This window comes from Manduca sexta, chromosome 18 (genome assembly GCF_014839805.1).
Source record: "Manduca sexta isolate Smith_Timp_Sample1 chromosome 18, JHU_Msex_v1.0, whole genome shotgun sequence".
In the NCBI taxonomy this organism is placed as follows: domain Eukaryota; kingdom Metazoa; phylum Arthropoda; class Insecta; order Lepidoptera; family Sphingidae; genus Manduca; species Manduca sexta.
This window is the reverse complement of record NC_051132.1, coordinates 10,036,884-10,051,816: the sequence shown is the minus strand read 5'-3', so window position 1 is coordinate 10,051,816 and position 14,933 is coordinate 10,036,884. Positions and strand designations below refer to the sequence as shown.

General features: G+C 33.5%; 1 protein-coding gene across 5 annotated transcripts in view; it reads left to right on the top strand.

Annotated features, from left to right (window-relative positions):
• The first annotated feature begins 1,586 nt into the window (after positions 1-1,586).
• The window catches only part of LOC115439814 (cell surface glycoprotein 1), a 57,730-nt gene continuing 44,383 nt past the window's right edge, over positions 1,587-14,933 (top strand). The window contains exon 1 of one of the 5 annotated variants that reach the window (XM_030163826.2): positions 1,587-1,722. The gene's annotated coding sequence lies outside the window, so the exon portion shown is untranslated. Of the gene's footprint in view, positions 1,723-14,594; positions 14,750-14,933 lie in introns of those variants that run through there. The other 4 variants (XM_030163828.2, XM_030163824.2, XM_030163825.2 and 1 more) reach the window with 4 other exon arrangements.

Here is a 14,933-nt window from a genome sequence, read left to right as displayed (position 1 = left end):
TTGACATATTTAATGTTAAAATTATGTACGAAATAAATGAGTTGACACTATCGTAATTTTCATTTCCTTACTATTCGTAGTAATGTTGTTTGCGTTTAACTAAAATAATTCGTGGTAATTGTAATGACGCTTAATAAAATATGTAAAAGCTACTTTATTTATGGACGTTAATCCGACAGATGCAATCGTTATTGCAGAGGCTTTCCAAAAATAAGGTTGAAGACAGACGCTCAAGGCAGACTGATGTATGGGAATGAATTATTTAAAATGAAATAATTAAAAAAAATACCTAATTCTATTTTTTGTAATTTACACCCAAGCATGAAAACAATATTTGTAAGAATATATTGTATAATTATTTTTATAAATATATTATCTCTTTAGGGCAAAGGGCAGGCCAATAGATAGAGTATTAGCAAACATTTTACGTTTACTATTATTTTACGTGGCACGCACTAAGTATTATTTAACATTCTTGTTGCTGCGTCGCAATTTCCATGCACAAGTTGAATGCGTCTGAAATATACATCAACTACCACAATAAAATGTTGTTTTAATACCAATACAAGCAACGAACTATACTATTAATTGTTACTACAACCAGGTAAATGCATTACCTCTTTCTTGTTCTTTTTAATGTAAACTTGCCTTAATTATCTAAGCTGGTAAAGTACAATGCAAAGCCAAGATCCGTGCGTTACGCGACACCCAAATCCAGTAACAACCAGTCGTCGATTGGAAATATTTTGTATGGGCAGTGCATTCTGTGCCTTGTGTGTGTTAGTGTTTGTGTGTGCCTTCGATGTAAGGCTTTGGTTATGATTGTGTAAAGGTTTTTCGCGACTTTTTGTCGCACGTCGTGGATTTTGAATATCGTCAGGTTTGTAACAATAAGCGATGGCTGTATTTCCTATAACAATGTTTGGATTCTATTAGTGATAATGCAATCTATCACTTATGCTAGCGCGTCTTCCATATTCACTGTTCATCCATGAATATATTTATCAACTAAATGACGCGAAAAGCAAGTTGATCTTCTGGTAATAAATTTCATGATCGCTCCAGCGCTAATAACACCAACTGAACTTTTAATAAAGTACTTTGTGGCATATCACTGCACTTGTAACACTAAGTAAAATATATTAAGTCTTATAATATTTAGTAATTATACTGGGTAAAACATCGTTCATACTGTAACAAAACCATATTTTCAAAATGTTTCTTGATGCTGGAAACAGATACCTATTGCAATCAATTTTGTTTCACTTGCATTAAAGTATTAAATTCTTTGAGTTCTAGTTTAACATATTATTCACCGTTGACTGCGTATTACTTATCAAGTAGAAAATCACTGTGATCTATACGTAGAGTTATGGCTTTAAGATTATTTGCTCTTACATAAATATGTCCAAGTCTATTTCAAGAATATGACCCCATCTATGAACAATTTAAGGTAAATATCCTTAGCACACTTTTTAACCATCAGCACTACTATAATTATATACAGCGACAAAAAATCGCCAAATACCTAATCACCAATCAAAACACACCTCAACAATCCATCAAGTCGAGGCAACAGGCGAACGGCAGCAGTGCCCGCCAACCTCCGACGTGGCCGCACGTCTCTCGTTTTTATTAAAACAAAACCTTATAAAAACGCGAGTGACCTCTATGGTAATCAAAAGTGCTTGTCTATGAACGTACTGTGAGTGTTGTGTCAAGGTATAGACAACAAACTTTTAATTACATAATTTTTTCGTAACATTCGGTAACTGCACTTCGTGTAATCGGGTCGCTTTTTGTTCGGATTGTTAAAGCGCTGGTTACTTGGCTGAGAAATCGGCATCAAACTTTATCATCATCTTCTTAAACTTTTTTCGATCTAATTCTTTGTCTTAACCGTCTCTACATTCTTCTTTTATATTATCTTCTTTTCCAAAAACATCATCAGCATAACACTTTAGTTACTTAGCGTTAAAGCCTCGACCAGCATCGTCAGCATTATCGTAATTATAGCCTCACATTACTTCAATAAATCCTTGATATGCTAGCGATTTCTTTCAGATACAAATGCATACTGTCCTTGGACTAAACGAACTTAAGCTGACTTGACTTAATATAATAATAATAATATCAGCCCTGTATTATATACTTGCCCACTGCTGAGCACGGGCCTCTTCTACTACTGAGAGGGATTATGAGATGTGCAGGTTTTCTTACGATGTTTTCTTTCACCGTTAAAGCGAACGATAAATTCACAAAGAATACACACATGATTTTTTAGAAAAGTCAGAGGTGTGTGCTCTTGGGATTTGAACCTGCGGAAATTCGTCTTGGCAGTCCGTTCTACACCCAACTAGGCTATCGCCGCTTGACTTGACTAAAAATACTCCATAATTTGCTTCATTTAGTTCCATTCATACCCGAAAGCCTGGTTGACCTTGTATAAAGGTATTTAAATTCAGTCCTGCGGCGCCTATATTCAACAGCAACAGGCATTCGCCGGACCGTCTCATTATAGAACATACCACTATAAGGATGCTTTCAGACTAAAGACCGGTTGTAGACCAGGATCTAAGCTTAATTAGTCTACCTTAGCCCGCATATCCAAGAAAATTATACATAGTTCGGCTGGTATTGCAGCAAACTGAATGATGGTATCCATTGTTTGTACAATTATGTTACATTCCTTGCATGTCTTGTTATTCTCTTCTATTATCGTACATGTTAACTGTTATTGTCCCATTAATAAAATCTTTCTTTCTTTTTTAGTTTACATAGTTTGCGCCTGCACATAAGTATGAATTAATAATTTAGCTAAGTTTTTAATTTACAACCTTTATAAAGCTTTAAAGAGCGTAGAAAATCCTGGTCCTAGTTTAAAAGATACAGCTAATAATAATATTAGCAGTTACTAATATTATTAGTTTACAGTTATAAAACTGTGCATTATGAAACTTAACGCCTAATGTTTAAGGATGATGAGACCACTCCAGAGGTCGTAGCTAATAAGCCTTTCAACAATCGTTGACACGTTATTTCTGGGAAGACATATTCTAATGATAGACTTATCGATAGGATATGTCAGTATTACTTTTTCTGTTTACCTTTAGCGTTAACGATTGTATAAAGACATTTTTGCTACGATGACAGTACTACGTATTGCTCTGTAATTAAAAGCTCTAGTGTTGCTTTTGGTAATGATTGTTACTAAGAATCACCCGCTTGCGTATGTTGGTCGCGTCATTTGTTTGTATAAAAACCGTGTCTTTTTTTCTTAAAATACTCTTTGAATGTTACAAAATTCCATGTCCATGATAGGGCAATAAAGTTGTTTTGTTAGGACATTTGAATGGTGTATTGACCAATTATAAGCCTGTCGAGAGGTCACCATTCGCGTGAACGACACAAACTATTGTTATTTTGACTAAACAATGCAATTAATATATCATTGTTGGACGGTTCGTGATATAACCGAGAGGTTGATATGACTCCATCTGTAATTGGGTTGTGAATTGTTAGGTTCTAGGTTCGGTTTCGGATTCAATTTTATTTATTCGAAATATCACATTTATGTTGTTACGTATTGGAGTTTGTACCGTGTTAAACTTTTGATTCTTTTCAATGATAATGGCAAGTCAGTGATTTTAATTCATCATCATCATCAGCCCGTTGCTGTCCACTGCTGGACATAGTCTTCTTTCAAGATATGCCATACAGTCCGATCTGCTGCTTGATGCATCCAGTCGCGGCTCTCTTGTTTCATCTGGCCAGACGGCGCCAGATACGTCCGTTTACGTTTGCCAAGACGCCGTCTCCACTCCAGAAAACTTTTTAATTGCTAAGATATACACATTGCAATACTAAGTTATTTTGTTTAAATTTCAAATATTTTATACGAGTATTCTGAATTTAAAACGTATGTTTAGTGCACTGGCCATTATGAAGGTCAACATCTTATATTTAAAAAATAACCAGTACAGTTTTGTGACATGCAGTGCTTTAAGTAATCAAATTGTGTGGAGTTGTGTCGATTTGTTCCATGTGAGAGGCTTGTTCATTTCATTATTCAACTCAAACATCCTGACTCACTGATAAATTATAATTAAAAGCAATATATAATTATAATATTTGTTGGTATTATTTCCAACCAAATGTATTAACTCAAAGTAATAAACAAAAACATTTGATGGCCCCCGCTGTGCGCGGCTCGGCGTGCGTCCGCTGCGCCGGTCAAACGAGATGCATTCGATTCGGCGATGGGCAAACATTTCCGCGTGTACTCACATTTGTTTAGGCTGTGGTTTTTGTTATTGCTTTCGTAACTGTCATTGGGTATCCCAGAAGCATCATGACTGTAAAGTTCAAAGTGTTATCAACAATTTTTCAATTATTTCGTCAAATGCTTACTTACATTAATTTAAGAACAGCCTCTATGTTTAATACGAATCTTAAAGCTTATGTTTAACAAAGATTAATGACGTTTGTAAATTAAGTGGTCACGGGTTTGATCTCTGAAGCGAGATATATGTGAGATACAGAAATGTTTGTTTCAAGTTTAAGTATTGTAGGACCTAATTTGGTTGCTAAAACGCGCGAAAACCTATCTTATTGTCTGGTAACCACTATATAAATCTATTAGCTTCAATATTTATTTAATACCTACATAGGGTCGATTTAATATTTCGTTAATGAATAAAACCACATAAGCGTATTTCTACTTGAAAGAGTGTTGTTGCCGTTGCGACGAATTTTCTTAGAGTACTAGTAGTGGTATAAGGGCGTGTAGTATTAAAATTTACTTATATTAATATTTTTATTGTTCGATACGAACATTTTTTTATTTTACATTAAGAGTTCGGTTAAATTATTCTAATTATTTTCAAGAAGAAAAATATATGGTTTCTTAGTAACAAAATGTGAAATTGACCTTGTATGTTAAAATAATCATTTCATGCTGTTAAAAATCTATGAGTGCTAGTATACATTCTAATCCAATAGGCATCATTTTGATCTTTCCAAAAACCATTCTAAGACATTTTCAAATCGTGTATAAAATTTTGTTTTTATTGTGCATAGTATAGTTCGCAAGAGGTTGCCTATAGGTCAAAGGAGGTAAAAAGTCTACAACTTAAAGGTTATACAGTTAATTATAAGTTTCATGCTAAACTTAATATTGTATGGTTTGAACCGTTGTCTAATCTGTTAAATATTGTTAGGGCCTTACTAATAAACGTTGTATATGTCTATCATAGTTATACCATATTTTGTCTCGCTTCCTCTGACGTTAAGTGGCTCTTGATAAATCAAGACTAAATAGGTATATTTCTTTGTAATATCAAGTTAAAATTAAACATTTTTGTTGGATATTAGATTTCTTAGCGCTATGATAATATTATAAGGGCCTGTACAGATGGGACATCCTGGACGTGCGCTCGCTGCGCTTTTTAACGTGCACATTTATATGTTGAAATACATTGTGTCCAAATACATCGTATTTATTTTGCGTTTTAGTATCGTTTGAAGTGCCTTACCCTGTTTAAAGTGTCGCGTGAGCTCGACCTAACATTATCGATGCATCCGAAGCGGAACAAATATTTATGGACACAATACATGTCCCTATGCGGAAATCGAACCAACGATATCTCGCTTCTAAGTCATTAACACGCTGGCCGCGTCACGAAGGTTATTAAAATGCACATAGACTTGTTTAGAATCTTTACGACATTCATTATTAGTTGTTACTGTCCCTTCGAAGCAAAGGTAGGTTACGTATGCGTGTTGGTCTGATTAAATTTATCAACGGTAGTTTGTGTCTTGTTTGTCTTTGTCTATCTCGCCGCTAAGCATTAGTATGCCATTATTGATATGTCCCGGTTTGTACGATATTGTAGGGTAATTATCGGAAATTGTAAGACGTGTAGCGCATGGTTTAGCTGCATAGCATGCCTTAACATGCCAGGGGAATATCATCAGTTTTTATAGGTATCATTGCGTGATAATACAGTGACTAAAAATATATTTATTTAAATTCAATCATAACAGTGTAAAAATATGACTATCTTATCAAATATAAGCCTTTCTTTATGTTGATTATTTGATAGTTAATAAACAAGTTTTAAATTTCAAAGAGAATTCAATTTCTTAATTTTAACTAGTTCTGGTTCTGTGGCTGAAATAATTAAATTTATTGAAAGTAAGTGCCCTAACCTGTGAGCATAGCCATCAAAGTTTATTCCGATCGGTCCGATTTTAGCATTCCACACTTATATGGACTTGTAGGCCATGGATGCCAATCGGAATAAAATCTCAACCTAGGCCTAAGCTGAGATTTTATGGGTTTCCTAAAGTGGTTTTCTCGGGATTACATCTTCTCTATGGAAGTGAATTATTAAAAGGGGAATATACGGAATTGACATGAAGGATTCCAGCAGTCGTAAAAGAAAGTCAAATGCATACTGCAAAATGTATTCAAAACGTTTATACTTACATAGATCGAAATAGAGGCAAGCGAAAGAAAATTCGTCAACAAAACACACCCATTTTACATCAGCATTGAGATCTAAGCGTAAGAATTCAATACAAGTACAGATAATAACCAAGTCTGTCGCCGCTGAACGGAAAGCAAATAGGCCATTACGCAAATATCGACAAGCCGACTCGTATACGAAACCTAGTGCATTTAAAACTTGTCAAATCGCCCGCGTGGTGTTACGTAAGCGTCCGTCGCAACCGCTTGTGTAACGAAGTGTCAGTGTTGAAACACGCTCCTTATGACTGCCAGTCGACGCTTGCCAATCGAATTACCAAGGTTAACTTCTGTAGTCATTAATAGTGACATTTTTAATCAGGCATGATGCGACAAATTTATCTGTACATATCAAAGGGCAAAGATGGACGACGCTTTAGTTCAGTGTTCGAAATTCAATTTTTTTTTTGTTATTATTATTGTCAGTTGTAGGCTGATTTTGTTTTCGTAGTATATATAGTTGCTGTGGAGTACATAATATTTCTTTATTAAACAAATAAGTTTTTATGTAAGTGTGTTTAGTTCGTGCTCAGTAATCGTGTCAAGTTTAATCATAAGATCATGAAAGTCCACGACTGCCATTTGCATTATTTTTAAAATATTTTCCGAGTATTTAATGTTAATTCTCTTGTTACCTTCAAAGATTTACCCACTGCAATATTATGTAAGATTTTATATTTATATGTAGTAAAATGACAACGCCCACCAAACCGCTCCATAACCAAGAAATTGTTCGGAAAATTCCTTTCGCGTCGCAGTTATGTTTAATATTAAACTTTATAAAAATGTTTCACAATTATTTAATACCTACTTATTGCTTGTACCTTCTCATTGTCAAATTCATTTCATTTGAATCAAGGGACTTTAATATTTTTTCTATTGTTTCGACATGCCACGACAAAGAAACTTCTAGAATAAAACCTGTTTTGAGAATTATTAACACCGACATGAACTCTATTATCAAATAAATAAAGGTACATTATTTGCTCTCTAGACTGCTCAATATTTTTTTAAATTAGTTCATTGACTTGCATACTACATAAATAGACAAACAAACAGCACATTTTATGTTAATATTAAAGGACCAATAACCATTGGGATAAACAAGTTTCAACAGAGGTGTACCCCATGAGAGCAACGACCTTTGGAATGCATAAATTCGCACGATAGAGATCTGATTTTTCTTAAAAGTGACCTTTGTTAATTGGACACAATACGATGAACCCAACGGTGTACTGTCGTAAAATGAAATTTATTTGAAGGGGATCATTGGTTGAAAAAAACATGGTCGTTACCATCATTTAAGTTTATAAAGTGAATGAATATATAAATTGATTTTAGGGCTTTTCAATCACATAAAAATCCATCGAATAAATTATAACCTGACCAAATTAAAAAGAATTATCAAAATCGGTTTACCCAGTCAAAAGTTCTGTAAACAAAAAATACAATCGAATTGAGAACCTCCTTTTCTTGAAGTCGGTTAATAAAAGTGAGGCTTTACTTCACGCATACAATTTTTTTGTATTTCCATTCTGTGAGTGAAGGGTATCCAAATAATAAATGACATAACAGTAATATTACAACGTCTGAGGACGTCTAAAATCCATCATACGTTAGGTAATTATTTGTTTGTCATAATATCATATTTTTCCTCAAGAAAGGTTATTACAAAATAACTCGAGGGTCGTCTCCGTAATAAAGCGTTTCTTCGAATTGCGCGAAGGCTTTGAGATTGGGATTTAGTTCTTGTATTTTTATGCGGAAAATAATTAAAAATATGTTTTAATTCAAATTATATATACATAATATGTTCAGCTTCATTCCAATATTTGCATAAATTTGATATTATTTAGAATCCCAACAAGATATCTAATTTAATTTTTAACTATTAGTCTCGATATACGAATCCAAAAAACACAAATAATTAAAGTCAAAACAAACAAAAATATAATAGCAGGTTACAATTTCATATCAACAAGTATTACGTATAAAAGACATCAACGCGCACCCAAGCATTATACTCAAAACAAACGTACCGAAAATTATATTATGTTTCTCACTCTATTAAACAATATTGTGCAATGGAATTGTGATACCGATCTGTGCAACACTCTGGCTCAGTGAAAGTAAATAATTGTTTGTGTGAGCACCAGTCTGCTATGACCTCCGTGCACTTACTTTTATAACTTATAACTGGGTCTCTCTTAACTGGTTAATGCCATGGTACCAAACGTTTTAGTTTAAAAAGTGAATATTAAATGGAAAATATAACAATTTCATGTGAATTGGTAAAGGTTGGAATGGAATGACGTCATGATGTTACGTAGCGCGTTTATGTCTTTTAGCCTTGATTTCGCCACCTTCTAAATTATATTCACTAATAAATCTCCGAGAATCTTGATTAATTAATATCCAAACCAATTTAAATTTATCCCATTTTTGAATATTTATTGCCTACATTTCGACTCATTAAATGAAGGTTTTAGATTTTCTTCGTATCAATTAGCAGAAGAAGAATATAGATTTGGTAGAAATTTGGTGTGATTTTTTTTTTAAAATAACCTCCTATTTAACAATAGCTTGGTTCCATTAGTAAATTATATTCAAAGTTTTCTAACCAATATTCAGGATATAAATAATATTGTTAATACTTCTTGTTGCCACTACATTTACATTATTGCAATAGCACAAGGAGTATAAAAATATCAATACATGAATCTTCCCAGTAGTCTTTTATTATGCGTTTAAAATACTTATAACGTAAAGAAATTTTCGGTGTAATGAGATAAGGGAGTGCGCACACTGAAGACAATTCGTACGTAACGCAGAAAAGCCTCTAATCACAACTGCTCATATAATAATATAATCATAATTATATTAATTCTAAATTTGAAATTGATTACTAATTAAGGATAAGAAGCTATCGTCTTGTAAATTAATAGGACAATCGCGTGATCTGCACGCTTTTACCGACCAATCGGAGCGTGAATACAATGAAAAGTGTTGTCAGTTACGGATTATTACAATAGGATCCAATGACAGGCGCATCTTGATGGGGAAAGTGGAATAATTGTCGGGAATGTTGACTGATGTTCAATTGATAATTGTATTAACTGTTACAAAAAATAATAATAATGTATTTATTTCATATATTTCATTGTATAGTATTTTATGTAAAAAGCAATTAAAGTCCCTTAACTTCTAAACTAACTATGTTACAGAAGTAAATGTCATTTTCCTTAAGAACAATTCTCCAAGTGAAAAAATAAAAAAAGTAACATAAATTACTTAAAAAATAAATAATGAATAAATAAAAAATATCGAAATGATAATCGTAAATTTATAACTATTTAAATCAGCCATATTTAATCGAGATATGTCAGTGAGGAAAAATTTAGTAAATCCATATTAAGTGCGTACTGATACATGAAGTCAGTACTAACAAATCTTTAAATGCTCTACTTTGTTATATTTCTTTAAATATGACTTAACTGACACTGAAGCGTAAAGATCTATATCATCACTGACATAATTAGCAGATATAGTTGTCATGAGTATCTTGCACCTTATTTCATCCTTTGACAGTTTTTTACTAACCGCAACTTGACACAGCATTAGGTTAGAAAGGCCATGCCGGGCCAAATCCAAGCATTTATAAGAACAACCATATAATAAGTAACCCGCATCTCATGATATTACTCGTTGATTAGCATTACGTATATATAGTGAGTGACTAATAAAATAGTCTAAATGCATATACATTTAAAACACATTACTTCCAAAATCTAAATTCCTATAAGTTATTACTCCGTTTTAGCGTAAATTCGCGGCGCGCCGCGGCACTTTCACTAAGTTACGCAAAACTATAGCGGACGCACTCGTTCCTTGAATTTCAAATAGTTACTAACTTTACTATATAGATCACGCAGCGTGACGTCACAACACCCTGCCGCTAATAAAGTTTCACGGGTGATTCCAGCAAAGATTCCGATTTGTAATTATCGTTATATTCATTATTAAATATTCTTATCTGCAATTTGATCACTGGACATCATGGAACGGATTTATTATGGAGGAAAATGGGTGCAGCAGCTTTCGTCTCTACCACCCCTTCTGAAATAAAACCGCGTGGGTGTGTATTTAAATTATAAATCTGTATGAAACTTATGTCTTACTATTATTCGAATTTCGTCTATTAAAAAATATACTGAAACGGACTTCTTTTTAATGGACATGTATATCCAAATATGGCGATATTTCGACCGATAAGCAGTCGTTGAAAATTATTATACAAAATTCATTATGATTTAATCTAGAAACATGATTATTATTTGTATTGCCATCGAATGATTCAAAGTACAGTGAGTTTAGTTGCACTAATGTCTAACAATGTGATAAACGAGATACCTGGACAGCAGTGGCAAAATGTGAAATTTTCCGAAAGGTTACCCGACACAACATATACGTACTAATAAGCGTAAACGCGGTATGCAAATCCTTCTAATGATAATAAGATTGTATATAAATTTTATATAAAAGGAAGCCGGCAGGAATCTGGTTAAATGAACCCTTTATATATTATTTTTATTTATGTAATAAATAACACACCAGAGACACATCTGAAAATCACAAACTATTATAAATAATAATACTTCTCACTTCATTGCTGAGCAGGATCGGTTCCTACGTCACTTTAACGTTACAATATACGAACATAAGCTCGTTAATTATAAATTACGTCATATAAAGAGTAACTCCGCTAACAAAATCGAAAATGAACAAAAAGAGAAAACTCCACGTAATGGATTACATACAGATTACGCACACATTTGTGTTTATAATGACTTAACTGTTATATCTAATAGTATGAGTTTACAGAAATCAACCAGCAATTGTTAGTCATTTTCTTTTTATTTAGAAAATTCGCAGGAAAAATAAGGACTCGTTAGTATTTATTTTCAAGCGGTAATAGGAGATGATATTAATGATTTCATTTGAACAGCAGCGTTTTAGACTGCCTCGGCGGTGTAGTTCATTGCGTGCGCGTTAAACGTGCCGCGCAATATGAGGTCGCAGGTTCGAATCCCGGGTCGGGCACGGATATTGGAATTTTCTACTCAGTATTAGCGTGGAGTCAGGACATGTGCCTGGTATATGATAAAACATCCTGCAGATATTACATAGTTTCTTGTAAGCTATCTAGCTACCATGGCTGGATGCAAACATTAATAATACCTCTGCATTCATCAAACACATACACACAATCTGAAATATAAATTAAAACTCGTATTCACAAACAATACTATACTAACAAATAGCATCAATTACATAGTTTTCTTTGACTTTGTTCAGCTTTGTTTATGTGATAGTCAAGTGAAATAAAGTTCTATCTTAATATTAACTCAGCGCCTCTCTTACTATGCACTGCGAAGGCTGTCATGTCGCAAGTACTGAGAAGGACTTAATATTATAATATTGCTCTGTACTTATGTATGTAACGTTAGTGAATAAGGGCCTTATTTGCTGCTAATACTTTAAAGAATATTAATATAATTATAGGTAATGTAAATTATAATACTTGATTCCTTTTCAAGGCCTCCAGCATAACATTCATGTCAACACTCTTGTTCATAATTATCGAGTGTAACTTTCCGTAAGTATGAATGCGATAAAATCGCGAAGGTCAGTAAACTTACTGCGACTGCTAGAAAGTGCGTTCTGTCTGCATTATTGTCGCATTATACAATTATTAAATAAAACAATGAACGTTTTTAATATTAACAATTTCGCTGTCAAGTTTTTAACTGGTGCACTCTGTTACTCTGATCTGCGTAGATCGGACCACCAACAGCTAAAATTTTAAAAGTTGTATAATTAGAAAATGTAGGTAGATATTGTAACTTTGACTTTTTGGATGACCAACACCTTAGAGTGCCCCGTGACCACGAAGACTGCAAAGTCTTCGAAACGTCGGGAGAAAATTATTATATAAAAACCGCGATAAATGGTGTAACATTCGCGTAAACATAAGAAATCATGGTGCACCCACTTTCCGCTTATCACATCCTATGATGTAATAAGGGGCGAGCCTACTACTACTTCGGGCATAAATTACAGACTCCGGGCTTATACTGCGTAGGAAAATCTTTTGACCGACCCAGAGATCGAACCGAAGACCCTAGGACACTGCAGTCCTACAGTAATAGAACTACGCCACTGAGCGGAGTTATTTCAAATGCGAGTCTAATAAGTTTTTCTGATTATAAACAAAAAAACAGCAACCTTGATGCATGCGGTGAAATTACATTTGATTTGCTTAAGCAACTCGCGGCTAGCGTTTGCAACTATTCTTGCTTATCTTTTCAAACTTGGTAGCCACGTCATGAGTTTCGTCTGTATTTGCTAATATTATAAACAGATAAAATCTGTGAGTTTGCTTGTTTGTAGGTTTGTAGGGGCTAATCTCTGAAACTACTAAATTGATTTTTAAAACTGTTTCACTAATAGGAAGCTATTTTACTCTTGAGTGCTATAGATTACTTATCCAGGGAAAATATAAAGCTGGACTTTTATCCGGGATTTTTTTTCACGTAGGTGAAGCTGCAGGCTCACACAACATCACGCGTTTAACCATCTCTCGTAAGTCGACATTCTATTGGTCCCCACTCCACTTACCATCAGGTGCAGTGTGATCATTTCGCTGTGCTCATATTAAAAAAAATGACTGATCATATTTCTTCTTTTCTTAATCGGACACTCTTGGTAGAGTGGTCGGGGTGGTCGCGATGGTGGTACACGGAAAGTTTTCGGGTCAGACTTCTCGGCGATGTTTTTAGATCTGCTAATGCTTCTCCATGTTTGTCGGTTATTACCTATGCGCACACGCAGTCATGGAGGATAGTGTCGTATTTACTTTCAGTGTAATTACCATTTTACGACTATACTTCCGTTGTGGGAAATGAGCACACGCATGACCTATTAAGCATTACTACAAAAACTACATTATCGAGTTTGTTGTTCGCATATAATTTCCTTCCCGAACAGTTTCCTTGATTTATTCGTTCGTTTTTGCTTGTAATTAGGAAGGAAATTGGATTTCAAGTCACGTTATTTCACTCGAACAGGAATAAATATGTTAATATATTTGAAGACCGGTATATTCCATACGTCACTGATCTTTATTTCGCATTTTCATCGTGCATAGAAATTGAAGGCAAAAAAGCTGCGCAAGCGTTACAAAAATAAGTTACTACCGATTTATATATAAACGTTAAATGTGGCAATTTAAAGTTGTTGATTTCTGGAAGTTTAATAAAATAATTGTAATTTACATGCATCGCATATTTTTTGCCTACTATATAACTAACTAGTACTAAATTTATGTCTGTTACAGTTGCATCTAAATTATGGCTGACAAATTATATACGTTTCATTGCAAAATTCTCTAGTATGAATTGCAAGCATTGCTGATTTTACATATTTATTAAAAGTGCTTTAAGAATGGTCGTGCTTCACGCAACATGAGAACTCACACGTATGGCACGCGATTTAATGTTGCCAAGTAAAAAAAAATCTCCTTAAAATGGATGATTAATATCACTTGATTGTATGGTGTTGACTCTAGGAATCTTTGATATTTATCGAGTATAGTCAAAGGAAATTTTATTTCGGAGTAGAGACACGTATATAAATAGGGATGGATATTTCATTGACAAAGCAATCAGTATTCATTTCTCTAGTTATTTTAATTGGTTTAAAAGGTTTAAGTAAAGTTTTTAAAATCTTCCTGTATCTAATCTTTGAAAATATTTTTTTTATATTTTGGTAAATATTCGAACGATTTTAAAGTAGCTAAATTTTTTTTTTCTAATATTTATATCAATAGCAAAGTACTCGTATTTATTTTAATATTTTGTATAATAATACATCTCAAAACAATACACAATAACATTTACTTATCAACAAGAAACATTAGCTATTTATAGTAACATATAATTATTTCAAATGTCAATGTCGTGTATAAAACTGTCAATTAATGGTAGGATTTTTTTATAAACTAGCAACACTACGCTTTCCTGCAGACCGTGGTGCCTCCCACCAGCGCGCGCGCATTAGTCTGCGCTCGTCAGCCGATATGAAAGTGTTCGCGAAGTGAAAATCTTTTTACATGTAATTGTTTATTCAGTTTTCTACTTTTTTTTCTCGGATTTTGTATTGGTATAATAGTTTTTCGTGGCTTGTGCTGGCAAGGGATAGGGGTAGAGCAAATTCCACATTATCATTCTATTTTTTTGTAATATTGCAATTTTGTGATGAATTTACGTTCTTCGTTCGTGTTGTGAATTTGTATATTAGTCTTTGGCAATATATGTATTTATGTATTTTATTTTACAACTTATCT